We start from the raw sequence: 20,017 nt of genomic DNA on the forward strand, positions 1-20,017 counted from the left end.
CAAATAGTGACATCGCCGAACTTCGAATATACTAGCAGCTTTCTATTTAGCTGCTTGGGAATCTAAAAAAATATAGAAAATAAAAGATTAAGTCACAAGGTCTTAATGAGAGACAACAACTACCACTAACTAAAAGGGAAACACACAAGGGCACGGATAATTACTTTTCTCAAATCTAATGTTCATTTACAAAACTAGTAACTGTAGTAATCTGCACCGTTTATACACATGAAAATTCACACATTTTAATTATTTCCAATCAAATAAGTATACTTCAATGAAAATCCAATATCGTAAAGAGGTGAAAATAAAATCAAATCCCATAATACATTACAAGCCTTTAAAAATATATTGCCGAAAATCATAATAAAAACCTTTAAAAATATATTGCTGAAAATCTTAACAAAAGTCTTTAAAGAAAATATAGAAAAACTCCACTTAGTAAAAATAATTAAAATGAGTGAATCGAGAACTAGCTCCATCTCATTGATAGTTCTTTCCTACTATGAGTGGCCTTTCTCATAGTGGTAGTTCCATCTAACAGATAGATCTTTTCTCTCGACTCAAAACAAATTGTAAAACATTTTCAATTAGAGAGTTTACATTTGTTTGATAGCCCTCTCCTCCTAATGGCGGTCTTTCCATAGGGGCGGCTCCATCTAACGGAATAACTCTACCTAACCAAAATCAAATACTAGGTGTGCCTAGGTCGTTGCATTTATAATGGTGATTCTCAAAACGTCTCTAAAACCATATTTCAAATCATATCGAAACTTATGTCAAAATATGTACCATCAAAACTCAATTGAAAATCTACTACTTAATCATAAGTAAATCCAAGTCCAAATGCAATCCAAATTGAATACATATTAATATCAAAATCTTCCAAAAACACAAATTTCAAAACCATGCTTTACAACATTTTAAAACTAATGAAAATAGTTTCATGAACATGTCAAAAATAGAAATCATCACAACAACTTATTTTCAGGAACATATCAAAACTAGTGCACAAAATATGTGAAGTAAATTCTCCATTTCAAAGGCAATACTTAATAAATCATAAGTAGCCTCAAAGAGTATATATTAATATCGATGACTTTGAAAATAAATAACGATGACAAGAAAAATGTTCAAAGGTTGTGTTTTTGTGTTTAAATAAATACTTTGATATCGAAATAAGCAAAATACTTTAGCATGCAACTTCTTCTCCTTCAACGAAACAAACATCACAAGCTTCGCTACCCAAAGACATCACCACTTGCCCTGCCTACCCGATCCTCCATCTTAGAGATTGTTACGATTTTGGTTAGAGAATTAATGTTAACTCCAAAAAATAACATCTAGTCCATTCCGAAAATCACGTCCAAAAGTTCCAAAGACAAACACACTAAGTCTAACTCAAAATCCACATTAACAAAATTAACAAGACACTTAATATACAACAAGAGAAATAAAATAATGCATCGCATCCGAATCAATAATAGCAATCAAAGGAGTGTTGTTAAATAAGCAAATACCTCTAATTAAGTCGTCCGGCTCCGGTCCTCCCCTCGGCGTTCAAAGCAAACACCTTTCCACCTGACTTCTCCTTCTTGGTTTTGTGCACTTGGCACCGATGGGTTCAGCTCCTCCTCAAATGTAGCACACCACCTCCTTGCTTTTGCACTCAAAAGATTTATGTCCCGCTTTACCACACTTGTAACAAGTCTCATCCTTCTTGCATTTATTAGCATAATGTCTGAAGCCTCCACACTTATAGCACTTTAGTTCTCCCCTACTTGGCTTTGAACCACCACCAAAGTCCTTCTCCTTTCTGTTACCTCCACCATAAGGATTTCCACAATCATGTCCCTTTCTCTTCCTATCATTCACCATCTTATAGTACCTAGTCTTTGCCTTACTCGCATCGTCAAAAATACGTCATTTATTCACCAAGGTCACAAAGTCCTGAATCTCATGAAATTAACCATACTGATAAGTCTCTGAACGAACACTGCTTTCAAACTTAATGCACTTTGATGCCTTCACACCTTCCGCATTGATATATGGGCAAAATCGAGATAGCTCCTAAAATTTCACCGCATACTCATCCACAGACATACTACCCTACTTAAGCTCCAAGAGCTCTATCTCCTTCTAGCTCCTTAAGTGAGCTGGAAAGTATTTCCTCATAAACTCCTCCTTAAACATTGCCCAAGTTACTGCAACACCACCAACTTCCAACCTCCGCCTAGAATTCATCCACCAGAATTATGCTTCTTTCGCCAACATGTGAGTAGCCAACCTCCCCTTCTAGTCTTCGGTAGTCACCATATTCCTCGATCACCTGCAACCAAGTCTGAGCTCCCTGTGGATCATATCTCCCCTTAAAAGTTGGAGGATGGTTTCGCCTTAAACGGTCCAACCTCAACTCCTCTGCTCCATCCTAGGCATGCTGCCCTTGTGTGGCATTCGCATTAGCAATAATGATTTCGTCTAGAATTTGTCTACCTTTAAAAAAAGTCAAATGAGATTCTAAAATGAGACTACCAATAACGTTACGAAGTTTGTTTGCAAGCACCTTCGCCAAAACTTTGTACAAACAACACAAATGATATTGGATGAAAATTTGCTAACCATTGAGGGTTCTCCATTTTATGAATTAAAACAATAAAGGTAGAATTCATCTCTTTAGCATATCTTCCATTTTTCTGAAACTAAAAAAGAAACCTCATGAAATCCTACTTAATGTCACTCCAAAAATCTTTGATAAAATCAAAACTAATTCCATCAGGTCCAAACCTTTTAAAACTATCAAAGTTCCACACCTTCTGTTTAACCTCATCTTCAATGAACAATCTAATCAGATCTAGACTATATAACATGCAAAGACACTTGAAAATTAAGTCTTCTACACAAGGCCTCTCCATCTTATGACTTTTGAAATGATTTTCAAAGTGAGAGCTCCACTCTTAAGATAACAAGAACCTATCAAACCTACTCTTAGACCGCCCATCACTATGATTCCAGGTAAACTTCTAGAAGCACAACAAAAGAAGATCTGCTAACACATATTATCCTCAATAAACGAATTAAAATGATTATAAATCGCTTGTCAAGAACCACCAACTGTAGATTTCCTTTCCTCCTTGATAAGTGCCATACTACATTATTTTCTCTAACACTTGTCGAATAATTTTGCAAGTAATTAAGTAAAAAATTCCCAATTAAATGTAAATATAGTTTCTATAACACAATAGGCCAGAAAAGCTATTATGTTCTATTTCCCATATATTTTTGTAGGTTTTTAACATGATTACACAGGAATGGGGCAACGCGATGCAAGTACACTCATTGGAAGCTAAGCTAGGACTTGTCAAAGGAATTTGGAGAAATCATTATTCTCTAGATGAGCTACAACAAAGTAATAGCGACCAAAAAGAGAGAGATCCAAGGAGAATTTCTAAATTCTATTAGCTAGGTGAGAAACTGTTAGATAGTTGAACTAAGGCAATTTCAAAAAAGAACAAAGGACAGTTGGATTTTCAATCTAAATAAGAAGGCTTCATTCACTAGGCGAGCACCACTTCGCCTAACTAATGTACTTTTCAAACTCTATAAATAGGAGCGTTGTAAGAATTTAGTTTGCAACATTGCGGTTACCGTCTCTGACTCTAGTGAACATATGGCGGTTTCCCAAGAACATTTTCTCTCAAGGATAGATAAATTAAAATGTTTTTCGAGGAATTCAAGCTGCGTTCGATTCAAATGATCAATTGGTCATGTACAATTGGTCGTCTTAACGCCTCAGTAGAAAAATTGTTTCTTTTACGACAGTTAACTACTTCATGTGTAGTTAAATATTTTTGTGTATGTCAAATTTCACTCAAAGAATAGAAAATTCTTCCTGCGGGCTAAAATTATGAATTGAAAAAATTTCATTGAGGAGAATTAGAAAAAAAAATAACTATTTCAATTTATCGAAGGAAATGCTAGCTAGAGCACAACTTTTTAATGTTATGGTGAGGCCTACATTATTCTTTGATAAATTGAGGGTAATTTACCTGTAATGACATGTAAGATTTAATTCTGAAATAATGGAGATGAAGATCATATAATCCTTTTATAACAATAATGTTCATCCTTGCATAAATATTTATATTCCTTATAATGTTTTCATTCTTTTGCATTCCCAGGATAATTTTGTCTTCGTGGACTCTCCTTTGTTGAAATATCAATTAGGCTCAAGGCAGAGACAGTCCCGGACTTATGTTATATCCTTCAAAGTGATATTCCCTGCTCAAACACCTGACGTAGAATATACTTGAGCTAGGTTCAGAAAACCTGTGAAAAATCCATATTTTCCCTTGTTATTCAGTAACAATATTGCAGTTTGGGTCCAGTCCTTGTAATTTTTTCATTGAAACGCTGAAATTCGACCTTGAGAGCATTGGAGGAATCCATCACGGCCGTAAAAATTGGACAAACCACCACTCAAATACCCATTCAGCTCATCGTCACCCAAAAATTGTTTTCGCCACATAGGCCACTGCCAGTCACATCTATGATCTATCCACTTATGTCCATAGATCATGATTTGCATCCTCCTTGTCTTTTGTACTAAATCCCTTCATGAATGACCATGGCTGCATCGTGCACACTGACTTGAAAGAACATAAGTGCCCATCTGAAACTCTATTCAGCAACGATTGCGTAGTACTGCATGCGCTTGTGCTTAGACCGTTACTTGCCCAACATCAGACATCCCAACCAAACACTGTATAACTGGTCGTGATTCATGCTGGAAAACCTATCATTGGATAAAGTTGGGTTGTATCTATGATTGGATGGTCTTTTGTATTGAGAAAAAACTAGGGATGTACCCTTAATTATTCAAAACATAGGAACAAGAGTAAATTTTTTAAAGAACTATTCCAGAAACAAATGAAATGATCGCTTTTATCACTTTTGTTATCAGCAGATCCCCAGACAGACTGACTACTCTTCTTTTATCAAATAAATTAAATTAATATTATTTCATTTGTTGGGGATCTGCTGGTAACAAAAGTGATAAAAGCGATCATTTCATTTGTTTCTGGAATAGTTCTTTAAAAAATTTACTCTTGTTATGTTCCTATGTTTTGAATAATTAAGGGTAGTCTTGCTTGGGCTGGTTTAATGGTAGTTTTTACATTTTTCCTTTCCCTTGTAGTATGAGTAAGAAGTGGACTCTAAAAGGACTACTAATTGAGTTAAGTGATCAAAATGTCTCAATTATTTTATTTTATAGCTAAGTTCTTCCATTTTTTAACTATTGAATTTTGTTATTTTATTAATATAACTAAATACTAATTAATGAAATGCAATTCGATACTTCATTTCGAAACTCTATTGTATTCCAATGGTGGAATATAATATTGAAAAAAATAATACTCTTTAAATCAAACAAATATTTGAATTGTTCCCATCTTATTGTTCCGGGAATACAGATAATTGGAAACGGATTACTACTCCAAACTTAATTCTTTTTAAGATTTATATTTCGATGAACTGGTTATCACCAATCTTTTCTAAATATGAAAATCTTTTTCATCGAATCCCCTGATCAGTTGTCAATTATTTAATCAATTTAATCAATTCATTTTTTTGGAATGCTAAAAATAAAAAGATTTTTTTTTTATCGGGATTATGAAAAGAATGTGAAATCTAAAAATTCAAATAATAAGAATAAAAATGTATTTTTGATTATTTCAGATTGATTGGAACCAATACAAATATAATAGATTAGATCAAACAAAGAAAAAATGTGGACACTATGGAATTGACATTGACATTCCATAGATATCTATAGATATACCCATATGAAAAGAAATATTTAAATTGGTCCATCCATATTATATTAAACTTTTTTTTTTTAAGTAAAACATTCCATTTTTACCATACCATAAAAAATAATATACCATAATAAATAGTATAGTAGAAAGAAATAGATTTGATTTCTTTCTACTATACTATATGGATTTCATAGAATTCTGCCGATTGTAGTCTGATCATTTTATTTAAAAGAAAGACCCGAAATGAAAACCCTTTTTTCTTTATTCAATCATTGTCATCGCATTGATAAGAAATCAGAAGTCATGTTTAATTAAAATTAGTCACTTTGACTTACCGTTTTTACGTAAATTATAAGTAAAAAGGCAATAGGAACTAGAATGAAGAGTGCAGTAGCTATAAATGCGAGAATATTGACTTCCATAATCACTATGTTTTCTTTCTCTTTTATTTCTAATAAATACTTCGGGATTTAATCCCATAGAAATGAATAATCTTTCGTCAGTAAATTCAGTGGTATAAATTTTATCTCAATGATATAAAATCGAATCAATATCACGAATAACAATATCTGAGCTATCAAATCAATTCATCGTCGAGAATTAAATAGTATAACATAGGAAGATCTTTTATCCATACCAACAAAAAAAAAAAAAAATTACTTTCTGATGCAATGAAAAATTCCTTTTTCTTTCTTCGTCCGAACCTTTACCTTAAACTAAAAAAGAAAAAAGGAATCCATGTTAGAAATGAGATTTTTTTTCTTTTTATTCCCTTTCAATTCACATACGAAATCAATTGATATTTTTTGGATTTGTATCCATCGGGACTAACAGGACTCGAACCCGCAGCTTCCACCTTGACAGGGCGGTGCTCTGACCAATTGAACTACAATCCCAGGGAAAAAGTTGTATAGCATACATATTCTTACTATTTCATTCAAACCCTTTGTTTTTCTATTTTAGATTCGAACCCCTGTACTGTAACTGAAAGAGGCAGACTTATATATTGATATTTTTATGGGTCTGCACTTTAGCGAGATCAACACGGATTATTCGCAATCCGTTCCTTATTGCTAACTTGATTAAAAAATCAATGAATCAAGGAAACAAAAAAGACTCTTTTTTTACTTGAATGCTTTCCTAAGACTTTATATTTTAAAATCCCGATAGGAATTTTTCAAAATTCGAATTTGTGGAAAAAATAAATAGCACTCGAGATTTTATTCTTCTGTATAGGAGTCCATTGATGATTTTCAGAGAACACCAAATGGGTTATATCATTGCATGGTGGATCAGTAAAAATTTTGGCCGAGCTGGATTTGAACCAGCGTAGACATATTGCCAACGAATTTACAGTCCGTCCCCATTAACCGCTCGGGCATCGACCCAGGAAGAATCAATTTTAGTCTTTATTGATCCTTGATCAATTTCCTTTTGTAGTACCCTACCCCTAGGGGAAGTCGAATCCCCGTTGCCTCCTTGAAAGAGAGATGTCGTAAACCACTAGACGATGGGGGCATACTTGCTTGACCTCCATTCTACTATGTTTGTACATAGTATGAACAATTTTTTGAAATTGTCAATATAATGATATGATTTGATCAGAAGGATCTTTCAGAATTCCTTAAAATTTAGATTTCGAAATTGTTCATTCCAATCACCACTCTATAAAACTATAAAAAAAATAATAATCTATCTTAAAAAAATAATGTGAAAGAAAACAAAAGAAAGAGAGAATCTTTTCAGGGAATGATTGATTTTATGGAACAGGCGCGGCATTAACACCTCATTTCTTTCAAAGTGTTAAGAAGATTGAATTAGTGGGTACATGTATCAATGAAATGAATTTTGTGTTATGATGAAGATGATTTCAATTCGAATCAGTTTTGAAAAAATCCATTCCATTGATATTTTTCAAATCCAAATTCAAAAAATCCTTTTTTTAACTATACTTACTAGGTAAATCCAATTTATTGTTCATTAAAAAGTTGCTATGTAAAAAAAAAAAATATATTCTATATATATAATTTATATATAATTTGAGTATATGCAGTAACAAATAGATGTACTAAACTCATATCCATATTGGATGGTTCCTTATTCGGGAATTGACTTAAATGGAGCCCCTTTAACTCAGTGGTAGAGTAACGCCATGGTAAGGCGTAAGTCATCGGTTCAAATCCGATAAGGGGCTTTTTTTGTCAATAAATGACAACAGTAGTATTCCGATTTGAAGGAAGAATAGAGATATTCTTGATATTTGTAAGAAGTTTCTCTTTGTAAAAAAAAAAAACTAAGGAATAGTTGAATTTCATTAAAAAATCGAGTTTTTATTCTATTAAATTATTGTTATCATTCGAATGAATTCGAATAGAGTAAACTCATTCTAGTTAGAAAGTGAAAGAGTATTCTTTTCTATATATATTAGACTGTGATATTTCCTTTAATTTTAGATTGTGATATTTCCTTTAATTATAAGATATTCCTATCCTATTTTCTATTATTCCAATCAAAAAATAGGAAAGATTCTAAAAAAAAGTAAGTGGACCTAACCTATTGAATCATAACTATATCCACTATTCTGATATTCAAATTGGATAGAAATGAAATTGGAACAGTGGATCTTTTTTGTTTTTAATATCTCTTTAGTTCGGACTCCGCAAGAATCTGTCAATATTTCGGATTAAATCTTATTGTTCCTAGGGAATAAATTGATACTCCTCTTCTCCATGCAGAAGGGTTTATTCTATTCTAAGTTCCAACATATAAGTGATTTTACTTTAAAAATATCTTTATTTCCGAATACAAGAAAATATTAAATTAAATTTCTATTACTTTTTTAAGATATAAGATATCTATAAAAAAATAGAAAAATCCATCAAATCATGACTTAGAGTATCAAATATTTAATTTTCATATCTATGCATACTAAATTTTTAAAGCAATTAATGGACGAAACTTTCACTTAGAATCTATTATTTTTAATAAAACTTCATACAATATTAAAAAATCTGATAGATAGATAAAAAAATATTTGAATTTCTTACCTCGATCTGCAAAAAAGGTATACTTTGTAATTTTTTTAATCTGAACGAAAGAAAAATACAATTAAAGAGAACAATAAAAGAAATTAAAGTAAAATAGAAAGTAAAAATAGGATTCTATAGTAGTTTCCTAGAAATACAAATTAGAAGAATATATAAAACTTTTTTTTTTATTTCACGAATAAGATTCAAGAATAATATTATTTAATATTATTTGATAAAAGAAGAGTAGTCTGTCTGGGGATCTGCTGGTAACAAAAGTGATAAAAACGATCATTTCATTTTGTATTGGATGGTCTTTTGTATTGGATAAAGTTTATGCAAACAGTTTTTTAACCGTTGCGGAGCCAAATTGACCGGGAGGAGGGATTTGCGATGATAAGACACTCACATACCATCCAGCAAAACAGACAGTAAACATGTACAACACCTAATATCAATATAAAAAAGAGGACATTCTTCTATATTAAAAGGAAAAATCTACTTATTCTTTCATTAATAATATCAATATACAAAGGCTACAATTTACAAATTAATTAATGACTAACTATCATTAATGAATAGCTATCGTATAGATTGAGCTATAAATTCTTCTTAAATATATGTAACGATCCAAAAAAAATGTCCTTAGGATTCTTGTTTCTCTCCTTAGTATTAAACCAAGCAAGATGTGGGACGTCTTTAACGAAAACCTCACATGTTTTTGCGATTAGCAATTCAGATTCAACACTAACTATCTGCATACCAAATATTTCAACATCAATATGGTTTAATTAAAAGTACTAATATAATACTCAATTAGCTTATACTCATTCACATGTGATAATTACAATTCAAACATATATCTACAAAGTGAAATTAAAATTAGCAAAAAGATCATGTGATGTTAGTTGTTACCTGAAATTTCTCTTGTTGATTTTTGGCATCATCTGTTGCTGATCACTGCATTCACGTTTCACATTCTCCCCCTGTTGTGATCTGACACTCTTCTTGGGACGTTCTTTCTTTCTCAGTTCTTTCTTTCTCACACCTTCGCCTGTTTCAGATGCGCGGCAACACAAATAGAAATAAAGCCTCTAGGTGTTTCATCATCAGGAGTAGCTATGGTTTCTTGATCATTATGAATGGATTCCTCCCCTGTGACTGCGACTGTGTTGTTGTTCTTGTCCAACATAATATACTAATTTGGTATTTCGTCGATTTGATTTGGCGATAAAGAAATAGTTTTGTTGATGGAGGTCTATGAAAAGGGAAGAAGAAAGGTATGTGAAGGCCATATAAACCCTCAAACACAATAAAATGAACATGTAACATGACGACTGCATATGAGAAGTACAATCCTGAGCAATATATTTATAGACTCATGAAATGGTTTAAAGATTAATAATGTAATTAATTGAACTATTTTTATTTTTATTTTTTGAGGAAATTTTTTAAGTCAAACATGCATTTAATGAAAGTGTAAAATCTGCGAATAATAAACATTTTTTAATCGAAACTTTTGACTATTTTTTTTTGGAAAAATATTGAGTCAAAATGTCATTAATTGAGCATTTTGACTTCTTTTTTTGGAAAAAATATCGAGTAAAATACTCACTCCGGTCTTATATATAAGAAACAATTCATATTTTAGATTTATTGAATAATTGATGCATATGGATTAGAATATAGACCGAATACATCAATTATTCAATGAATCTAAAAAGTCAATTGTTTTTTTTTTTATATATAGGACCGAAGTAAATATGTCTTTTATTGAAAGTGTAAAACTTTTGAAACGAATTAGATATATTATTTTAGTTTAATGACGGTGAGTTGATAGTTCAAAACATTTTTCACACAAAATATTTAAAATTGTCACGTCAACTAATTAATGTTTATAATTTATGTGTCAATTCTGAATACTTTGATTAACTGTGTGTACAAAGTTGTTTTGGATAGTCATCATCCCACTACGATTAAACTTTTTTTTTTCTTTCTAATTTGGTGATTGAACACGAATCAAATTTAAACTCTTAACATTTTTTTTTAATAAATTCAAAATAATTTAGGTACTTACTATAGATATACATATTGTGTATATTCTAAATTTATGTAGCTGAAACATCTCTTTTAATAGCAATATTGAGTATAAATGCACAACTCAATTGAAAGGTTAAGAGGAAGTTTTCACGACCCAAAATTCACAATTGTGATCGGTGCACAAACTAAAACATTCTAGTCCGAAAAATCTATTGACGAAACTTGACAAACTATATTTAAACAATTTTTAAATTGATTTTCACTTAAAATGATATCCACTGAAATTTCGACAAAGTATCATTTGTATTTTTGAATATTTTTCAAGATTTTAATTATGTTTATCAACTTGTATTTTCATTCAGAATTTCAAAGACATATTTGCATAGGTATACATCTCAAAATAAAACACTCCTAGATTCCAAATAGATGGAGATACTTTGAATCAACATATATATACATAAACAATAAAGACATCCATGAAGGAAGCCTACCAAAAAGAGTGGCATCGCCAAACTTCAAATATACTAGTAGCTTTCTACTTAGCTGCTTGGGAATCTAAAAAAATATACAAAATAAAAGATTAAGTCACAAGGACATAGTGAGAGACAACAACCACCATCAACTAAAAGGGAAACGCACAAGGGCACCGATAATTACTTTTCTCAAATCTAATGTTCATTTACAAAACTAATAACCGTACAAAATTCTAGTAATCCACAACTGTTTATAAACATGGAAATTCACACATTTTAAATATTTCCAATCAAATAAGCATACTTCAACGAAAATCCAATATCGTAATGAGGTGAAAATAAAATCAAATCCCATAATATATTACAAGCCTTTAAAAATATACTGTCGAAAATCATAATAAAAATCTTTAAAAACATATTGCCGAAAATCTAAATAAAAGTCTTTATAGAAAATATAGAAAAGTCCACTTAGTGAAAATAACCAAAATGGGTGAATCGTGAACTTGCTCCATCTCGTTGATAGTTCTTTCCTACTATGAATGGCCTTTCTCATAGTGGTAGCTCCATCTAACAGATAACTCTTTTCTCTCTACTCAAAACAAATTGTAAAACATTTTCAATTAGAGAGTTTACATCTGTTTGATAGCTCTCTCCACCTAATGGCGGCCTTTCCATAGGGGCGGCTCCATCTATCGGAATAACTCTACCTAACCGAAATCAAATACTAGATGTGCCTAGGTCGTCGCATTTATAATGGTGATTCTCAAAACGTCCCATAAAAATTTATTCATTGAAGCATTGGACGAATCCGTCACGACCATAAAAATTGGACAAACCACCACTAAAATACCCATTCAGGTCACCGCCACAAAAAAAACTGTTTTCGCCATATATTTTGACATCTTGGTTATGCCAATCATATGTCATTTATGTGCTTCATTATGTATGTCATGGATTAGTTTTCAATCTGACAGGTGTTGTTGTACTTTGCTATGCTGACTTTCATAAATTAGGCTCTAAAACTGTTTTCGCCACCTCAGCCACCGCCAATCACATCTATCCATCCACTAGACCACCACCAAGGCTTCCGTTATTGGCCTTAAACTTTTGGGCCATAAATTGTTTCCAAAACATCATTGCATCCCTCTTTGTTCATCTTGACAATCTGACATACCAATAAGTTCATAGATCACGGCTTGCATCCTCCTTGTCTTTTGTACTAAATCCCTTCATGAATGAGCATAGCTGCATTGTGGACACTAACTTGAAAGAACATAAGTGCCCATCTGAAACTCTATTCAGCAACGATTGTGTAGTACTGCATGCGCTTGTGCTTAGACCGTTACTTGCCCAATATCAGACATCCCGACCAAACACTGTATAACTGGTCGTGATTCATGCTGGAAAACCTATCATTGGAATTGGATAAAGTTGGGTTGTATCTATGATTGGATGGTCTTTTGTATTGAGAAAAAACTAGGGATGTACCCTTAATTATTCAAAACATAGGAACAAGAGTAAATATAGCTGGAATATCGCACGAGTTGGATAAAGTTTATGCAAACAGTTTTTTAACCGCTGCGGAGCAAAATTGACCGGGAGGAGGGATTTGCGATGATAATACACTCACATACCATCCAGCAAAACAGACAGTAAACATCACAACACCTAATATCAATATAAAAAAGAGGACATTCTTCTCTATTAAAAGGAAAAATCGACTTATTCTTTCATTAATAATATCAATATTCAAAGGCTACAATTTACAAATTCATTAATGACTAACTATCATTAATGAATAGCTATCGTATAGATTGAGCTATAAATTCTTCTTAAATATATGTAACGATCCAAAAAAATGTCCTTAGTATTCTTGTTTCTCCCCTTAGTATTAAACCAAGCAAGATGTGGGACCTCTTTAAGGAAAACCTCGCATGTTTTTGCGATTAGCAATTGAGATTCAACACTAACTATCTGCATACCAAATATTTCAAATCAATAGGGTTTAAAAGTACTAATATAAGTACTCAATTAGCTTATACTCACTCACATGTGATAATTACAATTTTTAAAAAATAATAACAATACTTTCAACATAATATTTAGAAGGTTTAAATACAATTTTGATCCCACTATTTTTAAATTTGATAACTTTTTATACCCCAATTTCTAAAACTAAGTTTCTGATCCCCTATTTATAAAGTCAACGGAAATTTCTGATCCCCCGCCTCTTTAGATGACATGGCGTGCTCATTGATTACATGGATCCTACTTGATATTGCCTACATGTAACTCCAAGCACTGCGAAACAGTAAAAAAATTAAAATACAACATGTAACTCCAAGCTCAAACACATATCTACAAAGTGAAATTAAAATTAGCAAAAATATCATATCTTTTTAAACAGCAAATTTTATTTAAAAATCAGATCCCTACTCAAGACGATCAGAGACATGTGATTCAGATAATATTAACTAAAGTGATTCTTCCTTAAATTTTCACAGACATGTATATTGGCAGGTAGATGTAACTAGCTATTAAGTTTCACATTCCCATTTTGATCGTCAAGACCTTCTTTTCCAACCCCATATATATAAACCTGCATCACAAAATTAAAAACGAGCTCAAAAATGTATGTGTCGTCAAGATTGATGTCATTATTACGAACAAAGGCCATGCATCCCCCACAAAAGATGTGTGTTTCTCCCGCATGAGAACCTATGACGGAATTCTCATGCGGGAGCAACACACACCTTTTGTGGGATGGATGGCTTTTGTTCGTGATAATGGCATCAATCTTGACGACACATGCATTTTTGAGCTCGTTTCTAATTTTGTGATGCAGATTTATATATTTGGGGTTGAAAATGAAGGTCTTGACGATCAAAATGGGAATGTAAAACTTAATAGCTGGTTACATCTACCTGCCAATATACATGTATAAGAACATCAAATATACATGTTTGTGAAATTTCAAGGAAGAATAACTACCTTGAGAAATAACATCAAATAACATAAAAACTGCATATGAGAAGTACAATCTTGAAATATATTTATAGACTCATGCTATGGTTTAAAGATTAATAATGTAAGTAAACTATTTTTATTTATTTTTTGTGAAAAAAATTTGAGTCAAATATGCATTTATTGAAAGTTTAAAACTTGTGAATAATAAACATTTTTGAATTGAGAATTTTGACTTTTTTTTTTTTGGAAAAAATATTGAGTCAAATATGTCAGTAATTGAGCATTTTGACTTTTTTTTTGGAAAAAATATTGAGTCAAATGTGTCATTAATTGAGCATTTGACTTTTTTATGGAAAAATATTGTGTCAAATGTGTCGTTTATTAAAAGTGTAAAACTTTTTGATACGAATCATATATATTTTTTAGTTTAATAATGGTGAGTTTACAGACCAAAATATCTTTGCACCCAAAATAAATCAAAACATTTAAAATTGTCACATCAATTAATGTTTTTAATATATGTGACAATTCTGAATATTTTGATTAGTTGTGTGTGCAAAGTTGTTTAGGACCATCAACTTACCATGATTAAACTCGTTTTTTTTTTTTTTTTTGAGTTGACACGAATCAAATTTAAACTCTTAAATTTTTTTAATAAATTTATGTATTATATATATATATATATATATGAGACAGGATTCGTTGACACTAGATGTCAATGAATTCATTGACACTAAATCCCAACCATCAATTTTGTCTAATCCAATGGTCCATAATTATTGGTTCAATTAACTTATGTATCTTTTGTTTTTAATCTCACCTGATCCCATGCCCGTTGTTCTGCCTCATCTTCTCCAACACACATTAAATAACCAACCCATCCAATATCGATCAATGTTAACCCATCCAAAATTTAGAAACACAATTTCCATGTTAATTTCACCGATCAAAGAAATTTAGAAATTGATCATAACTCAATTTCAAAAATAATTCTTCCGCCTGAGTTTCAAGAACTCAATTTAAAAAAAAAAATTGCCTGAATTTTAAAGAACTCAAGAACACAATTAAAAGCAATCTTTGTTGCTCACAAATCTAAATTTTAAAAGTCAATTTTCACACCTAAAGTTCCACCAATCAAAGCGAAGCCATCGAAAATTCCATGAATTCACTAGCTTCCTCTAATTCCAATCGATTTCATGAATAATAGATAAATTAATTGACTGTTTACTAAATAGATTAATAATGTATTTTCCAATGTAAGCAAATAGATTATTTGTAAGAAACTATTGTCCATTTAATTTGTTTATTACTATTGTCTTAATAATTTTTACCGTTGAAAAGTTTTCTCTATAACTATTATTGAGACGGTAAGCATCAAACCAAAATAAATAAATCCATCAATCATGTATTGATATTTTTACTTTATTATTTATATTAATTTTTGACAACTGAATTTATTTAGGGTAGCTCAATGTTTATTATTTGAGGTAGCTGGATATAATTATATACCAGCAAATTGAAGAAAAGTATATATTTTGGGGTAGCCAAACTTGGTCATGATGGGTTACGCCCCTGCATCTATATGAGAAATAAATCAAGGAATGGATGTGGTGGAGAGTAGCGCATTGTCCAGAAAAAACAATTGAGCATCATTGAGTTTCTTTTTTGGTGAACAAACATAATTGGGATTTTAAATTGTCATCAAAAGTAATTACGTAAGGATACATTAGCGTGAGTCAATTTAGAGAATATTATTAGCCTTTGATTAAAATAGATTGGCGGTTGAGATTTGGTGTCAACGAATTCGTTGATACCGGGTGTCAACGGATCCTGACTCTATATATATATAAAGCTTAGTTTCTCTTTTGGTCCCTTAAGTTATTATTTGGTATCGCTTTGGTCCCTTAAATAAAAAAAAGACCGTTTGAGTACGTATGCCCTCACTTAATGTTTTTTTTTATTTTATTTGACATAAGGGACGAAAACAGGTAACATTGATATAAACAAAGTACTCAAACAGTCTTTTTTTACAATGGATGAAAGCGATACCAAATAATAACTTAAGGGACCAAAAAAGCAATTAAGCCTATATATATATATATATATATTGTGTATATTCTAACTTTAGGTATTCCCACTGTCAGAAACTCGAATATCTCTTTGCTTGGTATACACATTCGGGACATCTTACACCAACCGCAAAAGCTGTAGGTTCAACTGTTGAGGAGCAAATAATTGAATGACACTCATATTCTTCATACTTCCTTTAAGCCTGGAAATTCCTGCATTTGGTGAGCTATAGTGAAGGCAAAGGAAATTTTGGGGCCAAGGTTCTTATTTAGAGTCGGGAAAGGCCAAATATACTTTTGGTGATAAATAAATTGATAATGTTTATCTTTGAAAAGATGTGCCATATGTTAATATAAGAAACACAAACCTTCGCCTTTGTGATTTATGAGAAAATGGTGTCTGGAACTTCAACAACTTCTAGACTCAACTTCCTCCTTTTTCCCTAGATTGTATTCGTAGTATTACCATCCACAATTAAATTGATGATAAACTCATTTGGAGTGCTTCCCCTAATAGTATTTATATGGCCAGTCATGGATATAAGTGGTTGAATCGGGATTCAATTCATAATTTTGCACCACCTACTTGCTGAAACTGGTTTTGGCACCTACAAGTTACTGAAAACCTTAAACACTTTTGTTGGTTGGTGATGCATGGTAGTCTTCCTACTAATGCATTCAAAGGTTTCTGCCATCTTACTTCTAATAATTCTTGTCATAGGTGTGGTGCAGCTGTTGAGAGTGACATGCATACTCTTCGTGATTGCCTTAGTGCAATGTCTATTTGGAAGTATTTTCATCACAGTTATCCTAACAAATTTTACTTACAAGATTGTCAAATTTGGTTTGAGATTGGTACTATGTTCATAGTAACATGTTTTGAGATTTGGCGGAATAGAAATAATGAGATTTTTCAAGATGTGAAGAAAGACACTTTGGCTTCAGTGAATAATATATTCTCGTATCATTCATCAATGGTCCAAGCTCTTGGTCCTATTCTTATGCAATGTGTGACCGGTCATGTTCATTGGCACCCCCCTATTGAAGGTATTATTAAAGTTAATGTGGATGGCTATTCTTTTGGCAATCTTGGTAATGCATATTATGGCGGTCTTTTGAGAAACGATTTGGGAATTCGGATTCAATGTTTTTCTGGAACTTGTGGTAGAGCTTAAAATTCATTGGCTGAACTAATAGCTATTTTGAAATGTTTCAGTCAGCTTTGGATCTAATTAATGATACTAAATAGAATGACTTTCATCCTCATGCAAGTTTGCTTACTCTCACCAGGAAGCTTTGTGCTCTTTCTTTCGTGATCTCCTTTAATGATACTTTGCAAAAAGAAAATGAATGCGCTGATTAATTAGTTGGCTAAGTTTTGTGTTATTAACATCGACTTCTTGAAGTGGTGGATTTCCCCGCTTCCATAGAAATCAGCCTTTTAGAGACCGAATATTAGGTCGCTATATCATCAAAACCGGTCACTAAATAGTTTCATGACGGAAATAGTAACCAAAAAAAGAGTTGCTAATCCAATACTCGCAAATCCTTTGCGACCAACAAAAATTCAGCGACTGCTTTTGTGACTGCTGTTGGAGGCTAATTTAGAGACTGAATCTAAAGTCTGATTTTGCAACTGCTCTTTGCTGAACAAATTCGCAACCGATTCTAGTGACTAATTTAGTGATTATTTTGAACTGAATTTCTTTACCATTAGCGACTAATGCGGGTCACTATTTCGGGCTCTTAATGCTGAATTTATTGATTAAAAATCTTCATTAACGGTCCAATGCATTGTGAAAACACTTTTAAATCATATTTAATATCTCTCAAATATTTCATACACACCAAAGATGTTTGAACATTTTTTTAAGAAAAGGCAAGTACAAATTTATTAATCAGTTATAATTAAGGAAACATAGTGCCATCAACACATAGTACATAGTTGTTACAAACTAAAGCCAAGAAGGAACAAATAGCATGTAACAAAACACCTAATGTCATAGCACATAATGGAACTAGCCTACAACTAGAAAGAAAATATACTAAGGATCTGTTTGGGAAACCCAAAAAAAGAGCTTTTAGCTTATAAGTTCGTTTGACAAAAAAAGCTCTGTTTGGTAACACTTTTTCACCATGAGCTTATAGCTTATTTCACGAGCTTATAAGCTATTTTTCAGAAGCTATTCCAAATAGCGTTTGAGCTTATAGCTTATAGCTTCTCACTTTTTCTTCAAATTTTACCTTTATTATTTCATTTAAATTGTACTTTTATCCATTATAATTTTTATAATAAGCTACGTAATAAAGACTATTATCCCTTTATTCCAATTTTTGTATATATATCAGCTGCTTTTTTTTTTTTTGTAAAAATATATACCTTCGTTTTTTTTTTTTTACGAAACAAAATACTATTATTCTTTTAGTGTTACTTTTATTTTTATTTTTATTTTTTTGAGGCAAGTGTTATTTTCTTTATTCTCTGTTATTAGTATTACTCTATTAGTGCTACCTTTTTTTTTGTTTTTGAGGTAAATGTTATTTTCTTTATAAAGTAGAAACACTTAAATGATAATAAATATAAGATAAAATTTTAGTGAATAAAATTTAATTTAATTTATAATACATAGGATATATTAAATTAATAAATTTAAAGTATTTTTTTAAAGAAAAATTAGTTTACAAAATTACAAATACTTAAATTAATGATATAATTTTTATTATGAATTAAGAATACCCTTTATGTCATTTTACATTTATCAGCTAGTTGAACCGCTATTTTTACCAAACACTTCAGTTAGTTTATCAGCTAAAAGCTATCAGCTAAAAGCTACCAGCTAACTTATCAGCTATCCGCTATTTTTACCAAACAGAGCCTTAAATTCCAAAATCCCTAATAATGGCAGAAACACCAAAGACCGAGAGAAATGCATGCTCATGTATCATTGAAGATTTACCAACATCATCACACATATTCAATTCAAAAAGTGCTCCCTCCATTTAAAGTTAATTCTGCACTAGAGTTCTGAAACATTCAAACCAACACTAGAAAAAGATCAACATCGGAACAACAGTGAATATTATCAAAGATGAGTGGTATTGTACCAATGAAGGCAACTTTATATCATGCTAAGTCATATAAAAGTATTAGTTTGGAACGTCTCTAGATGTATGCCCTTCATGGGTGTCAATAGTAAAACTTTAAGGGTTAATAGTACTTTACCCCCTGTAATATAGGTCATTTTCGGTTTTCCTCTTTGTAAATTTTTTTTTTTTGAATTTCATCCTTGTAATTTGAAGATTTTTTGGTTTTGGACCTTCATGGAAAATTTCACCCCTTGTAATTTGAGCAAATTTATGTTTACCCAATTGTAATTTGAGCAAATTTCGATTTATCCCCATTAATTTTAGCAAATTTCGGTTTACCCCCTGCCATATCTTCGATTTTGTACCGTCAAAATTCATGATGGTCCAAAACCAAAAATCTTCCAATTACAAAGACGAAATAAAAAAATAAAAAAAATTTATAGGGGATAAAATCGAAAATGACCTATATTACAGGAGGGTAAAACACTATTAACCCAAACTTTAACACTTAAAGGTACATTTGTAGTGGAGAATGATAA

General features: G+C 31.5%; 1 long non-coding RNA gene and 1 other non-coding gene across 2 annotated transcripts; both read left to right on the top strand.

The window, feature by feature from the left end:
* Positions 1 to 3,418: 3,418 nt before the first annotated feature.
* LOC120577307 (uncharacterized) lies at positions 3,419 to 4,432 on the top strand. Its single transcript, XR_005643372.1, has 2 exons — positions 3,419 to 3,463; positions 4,179 to 4,432. It is a non-coding gene; the product is annotated as an uncharacterized lncRNA (long non-coding RNA).
* A 3,506-nt stretch (positions 4,433 to 7,938) lies between these two features.
* On the top strand, positions 7,939 to 8,010 carry TRNAT-GGU (transfer RNA threonine (anticodon GGU)). The gene has a single exon. It is a non-coding gene; the product is annotated as a tRNA-Thr (tRNA).
* Positions 8,011 to 20,017: the final 12,007 nt, after the last annotated feature.

The sequence above is a fragment of the Medicago truncatula genome, chromosome 8 (assembly GCF_003473485.1).
Source record: "Medicago truncatula cultivar Jemalong A17 chromosome 8, MtrunA17r5.0-ANR, whole genome shotgun sequence".
NCBI lineage: Eukaryota > Viridiplantae > Streptophyta > Magnoliopsida > Fabales > Fabaceae > Medicago > Medicago truncatula.